This window comes from Populus alba, chromosome 3 (genome assembly GCF_005239225.2).
Source record: "Populus alba chromosome 3, ASM523922v2, whole genome shotgun sequence".
NCBI classification, from domain to species: domain Eukaryota; kingdom Viridiplantae; phylum Streptophyta; class Magnoliopsida; order Malpighiales; family Salicaceae; genus Populus; species Populus alba.
In genome coordinates this window covers 10,961,838-10,967,837 of record NC_133286.1, presented here as the reverse complement: position 1 = coordinate 10,967,837, position 6,000 = coordinate 10,961,838, and positions in this window count along the sequence as shown.

Below are 6,000 nucleotides of genomic sequence, written 5' to 3'. Positions count from 1 at the left end.
TAATATTCATCAAATATTTGATTAATGAATCTAGAGTATAAATAAAGTCTTTGGGACAAAAATGTTTTGCAAAGAAAATTATAAAGTCATTATAATTATGAGATTCCTATTGCATCAAAACATTAATCCTAAATGTACTTGGTCAATGCTCTATTTTGAATAGACATTAATTAGAGTTGTTAAGACTGATACATATTGTTATTTCCTTTATGAAATGAAATAATTGTTCTTATAAGTTGAGTTATGAAGGATATTAAGAACTAATATATAGATGCTTGTCAAATGATATATACATTAAACTGATCAGCATAAGAATTCCATATGGAGACATCACATATGTTTATAGAAAAGCCCATGTGACAATTGTGTAAATGATCTTTAGACTTGAGATCATTAAGTTATCTTTTATAGGGAGTGCTATACTTTGATTATGACTACATGCTGTCATAATCAAGGGTAATAAACGAGCATATATTGGGTATAACATAAACTATATGAAGATATTTGAGTAATTAAGAGAGGATCCATCACCCTAAGTAAATTAAAAAAAAATGCTCTATGTATTATCAAATAATATTGATTTTAAATCCTTACGCAAGTTGGAATGAGATTTGAAAAGAGTCAAATCTTATTCAAAAAATCAATGACTATGATATCAAGAACAAACATGATTTGACATAGTAAACACACTCCATGTTATAATGTCTAAATTAAAACATTTTTTTTTATGAAAGGATAATAATTACATTGAGAAACTGGTAATTAAAAGATTAAGTCAAACCACCTATGAATTTTCTAATATTTTAGGGATCATTATATGTTGCAAGAAATTGTACTTGATCTTCAAATATAAATCAATCAATTATTGAATTGATAATATATTAATTTGTTTAATTTATTTAATCACATTTTAAATAGGATTGTGATTTATATTTGAGTCAACTTATTAAGAAATCTAATGGGCCACGCACATCAGAATCATTGGTTAGAAATAAAAAATGAGATGATTAATCAAGTGTGACTTAATTGTAAATAAATTTTATAAATTAAAAACTAGAATGCAATTTATAAAAAAGACTTACAATTCTACACCTAAAAAAATAAAGTAAAGTACTTGATTGAATAAATTTATACTTGAAATAATATATGTAATAATATTTCAGGGGAAAATTAATATTTTATCATTTACAAAGTTTTTAGGTTTCTCTATAAATAAAATGCCATGCCTTTTATTTTTAGTAAAAACAAGCAGTACACAATACAATATAGAACACCTGAAAAACATAAAACAAAAGAGTTAGAACTCAAAGGCATAACAGTCTATCTCTCTTAAAAGGGTTTAAAAAATTTCTTACTAGTGGTTCATATAGATTACCATTAGAGGTTAACCACTCGAACGACTTATGATTTGTGATAACCTAGCCTTGAAGCAATTATTTAAAGTTGAAAAGAACATATAATCTTCAGGTAATCTTTATCTAAACACTAAACAACTCTACACACATCTAGCATGATTCTTGGGACTCTCATAAAAATTTTAAATTTGTTATTTTTATTGCATATATGTATTTTGGGAAACCTAACATGCATTAGACATAACTCCATCCATTATCCTCGACACATTGAACCTAGTATTTATCCAATTCCAAACTTCTCGATTCAAACTCTAGGCACCCATACTAGTCCTGGCACAACCCCAAAGCCCCAAATTCAATCCTAGCCTAACTCCAAATAGCTTTATCTAGTCCTAGCCTAGCCTTGATCACTTGAACTCAATTTTATCTCTATCATGACCTAACTCCAAATTAGACACTAACAATGTAAAAAACTAGTTTTGTGAATTTTTTTTTTAAACCATTTTTTAGGTTGTTTGGTATTTTTTATGTTTTTAAAAAATAAAAAATATATATGAAAACTTGTTTTTTTTTCAATAAATAAGATTTTTTTTTAAAAAAAAAAAAAAACTATTTTCAAAAATTATTTTTCACATTGTTAATTTATGATTTGGGATTTGGGTCATGCTTGGGTAGAGACGAAGTTCAAGTTGTTCAAGGTTCAGTCCGCGATCATACTAGAAGGCATTAGAAAGTTGAGGGATGCAATCCTAGTTGCTTGGAGGTCAGGCTAAAACAAATCTCAAGCTCTAATAGGTCAAGCTTAGATCTGGTTTGAGACACTTGAGGATTTGGTAAAGACAAGTCTTGGGCATAAGGATTTAGGTCAGGACCAGGTTTGCCCTTCGGGTGCTTGAGATTTAGGGCCAAGTTTAAGAAAACAAGGGTCGGATAAAAATGGGATTCAGGGGGCTAGAGGATTGGGTCAAAATTGGATCTATGATCCTCAAAGGTTTGTTCGTGGCTAGGTATCAGGCACAAGATTAGGTGCGGTGCATCTAGGGTTAAGCTAGGAATAGTCTCAAGCATCGAGCTCAAAATTAGGTGCAAAAGAGTCCGATGATGATTGAGTTCATATTAGGTTTGATCCTATCAAGAGTCGAACAATATTGGATCCACGGTGCCTTAGATTAAGACTATAACAATTAAAGACAAATAAAGATTAGGTTCAAGATATTTTTAGTCAAGATAGTTGCAATCAAGGATTGAGTCGGCACTAGGTGAAGGATACAACCATACCCTATAACTTTTGATAACATAAGCATTGGCTCCATTAATTGAAAAATAAAATAAAATAACTTCCTAACCAAACAAGTTTTTTGTTTTAAATGAAAAAAAATATAAAATATGAAAAAAAAAAAAAAAATAGAAACAAAAAGCAAAATTAATACCAAATTATCCCTCAATTTTCAAAAGTTTGAAAACTTAATGCTAGTTTTTGTTGTTTCAGAGAACAAAAATAAACAAGTGTGCATATCTTGTTTTATGTTTTTTCAAAAACAAAAATAAGAAATAAAAATGATACCAAACATCCCTTTATAGTTTTTTTTATTTAAATCTCATAATTGTTGTTAACATCTCATATCAAAACACCCAATCCAACCTTTATAAGTTTTTATAAGAGATTTATTGAAACTTTAGTTTTTCTAGTTAACAAATAACTAAAATAAATGGGTTAGTTTAATTGTTCATATGAGCAACGAACCATGCTAATATATATTTTTTAATCCATTAGATTAATTTGTTAGCATGCAGGTCAAAATCGAGATTGTGGGTTCATGTGGTGCCAATGGCGCTAATATTTTCTTTTACATGTCTTGTTGTTTGTGAATTTTTTTTTTGTTTAAATGCGCTCTTATATAAAGGAAAAAAACTGAGGGCCAAATACGCAAACCTTCCTGAAGCCCACGCGTTAGGCTGTTTTGTGATAAGCCTAACCTAATATGGTTGTGCTCTTTTTTATTGGCCATTACGTTTGTTTTTTTTGTTTTTTATATTTTTTTTAATCTTTCAATTTTCTTCCAATTTGATCATTTCAAATGGGTTTTTTTTATTAAATTTTATCATGCAATATTGGATAGATGGTAAATCAATTCAATCCTTTTATATTTGTTTTATCATATAATAAAATACAAGAATTAATTTGATATAATGGAGTCCATAACCCAAGTTGCTGGTTTGGTTGGTTGACTAGGGCTAACTTGGCAAGTTTTTTTTTTTTCCTATAATTTTTTTCTTTTGAACTTACCTAGTCGACAATGTCATGTCAACTCATAAAAAACTTAATTTTAAAACAAGGCTAAGCAAAAAGTTGGGTCGGACTTTTTCAAATTTAAATTGTTGTATTGAATTTAATGGCAATTCTAAATTTTTTTGTATATAACTAGAACTGATCATATATTTTAATTTGTTATTTATCCAACATATTTGTATTGCAAAATTGTTTCCGATTGATATCTAAACTTCCAACTTTAAGTTTTAGAAAATAATTAGTTTATTTATCTGCGTTACTTTACGGGTCAGATAAAAAAAATTAAATGTGAAACAAAATGTTCAGACCATGCTATTTGGTAGTGTTGTTAAACCCGACTTAACAAGTCGACCTTAAAACCTCCTTACCCGACCCCGACTCCTTGTTTGGGCTAGGTTTATGATTAACTTGCGTGAAAGTTGTATTGATATGACATAGTCAACCTGATGAGTCCGAATGATCAGAAATAGCAAGTAAAAAACATGGTTTGACTTTAGAAAAAATGATCAAAATGATGTCTTTTTTATTTTAATATTAAGATGGCAACAATTTAGATCGACTTGGGTTTCATGGTTTAACCTACCAAACTCATGGCCCAGATCATGGACTCCATTAAATTTAATAGCTTCATTTTTTTCTTTTTAAATTATTTTTTACTTAATAATATGATTAAAAAAATAGATGCTTGTAAAATTAAGCACTAATAAAATTCTGAGACGTTCACTTAAGACTGCAATAATCTCATAAAAAAGCAAACTAAAATAAATTATGAAGATAAATTCTAAATGAACTAGATGTTAAAGGATGAAATTGAGAAAACAAATACCAAAAATGATTCAATCAAAAGAAAAAACTAGATTTTTTTTTTTTTAGAAAAAAGATATTCGATCAAGTGAGTCGATTTTAAAACCTCTTAACCTAATTCCTTGACCAACTTAGGTTTAAAATTAAGCCGCAAGGAAGATGTCCTAATGTGACCTATTTGACTTGACAATCTCAAAAGCAACCTAGATAATCGATATAAAGCATGATTTGGTTTTAAATATTTTTTAACTAAATAATCATATTTTCTTACAATAGGTTTCTTATAGATTATTTTTAATTAAAATCTCATGTCATAAGGTCTAGTTAAGTTATTTTTTTATGACGTAAAAGAAAAAAAAGATAAGAAAACAATCTATTAGTATGATAGCATACAAGTTTAATTATGTATTATCAGAATCCTTATTGTTTTCTAATCAAGATATATTAATTAATAAAAGTATAAAATCAAATAATACAGTATTATTTTTTTTAAGAATAAAAAATTAAGAGTAATTGAGAATTTAAATTTAACATGCATCAAGAAAATATAATATATCAATTCTTTTAAAATTTGCATTACCTTTTATTTATTTATTTTTGTAAAAGATTAAAAACTAATACAAGTTGAAAAACAAATTATATACAATCCGGATCAAGCATTTTTCATGGTTATGATATATGTTGCAATTACTATTTAAACATTATAAAAACAACAACAACAACAGCAATAATAATAATAATAAATAAATAAACATATTAGACAAATGATATTACAATAATATATCCAAATAACCAACCAGGATGAAAAACTATCAAAATTATATCACCTCACATTGTAGGAGCATGCCACTAGTTATTATTATTATTATATTAGTTTTCTTGTCACACTAGGTGAGCATTTTGGAAACGCGGGTATTTTTTAAAAAATTTAATTTTTGTTTTTGTATGTTTTAATTGTTTTGATACGTTGATCTTAAAAATAATTTTTTAAAAATAATAAAAAAATTATTTTGATATATTTTGGTCAACAAAAAACATTTTAAAAAATAACCACAACCATACTCTTAAATAGGCTTTAATTAGCTACTTTTAAATAGGCTTTAATTAGCTAATACAATCACAAAAAAACCATCATCCACCGCAAAATCAATCTAATTAACCGACAGATTAACTCATTAACATAAAAATGAAAACTCAAACCCTAACAAACCCATGCCAATCTTGTCATCCTATAGTGAGACTCTCAATTGCGTGTTTAAAGTGCAAAACTAAGCAAATTATACAATTATCCCATAATCAAAACCTGACACTGAACTTGTTAATTTTTTTTATTAAAAAAACTGATTAAAATATTGTTTTGATCCTTTATTTTTTTTTTTAAAAAGAATTTTGAATCCCTAGTCAAGTTTTACAGCTATGACCCTTTGCATTTTATTTTGGCAAAACATATAACATTTATGTTGGCATGGAGAAAAAAAAAAAAGGCTATTGAAATTTGTTGATTGATTTCAAGGGGTACAAATGTGAAGTATAAAACTGCATAATGTCAAA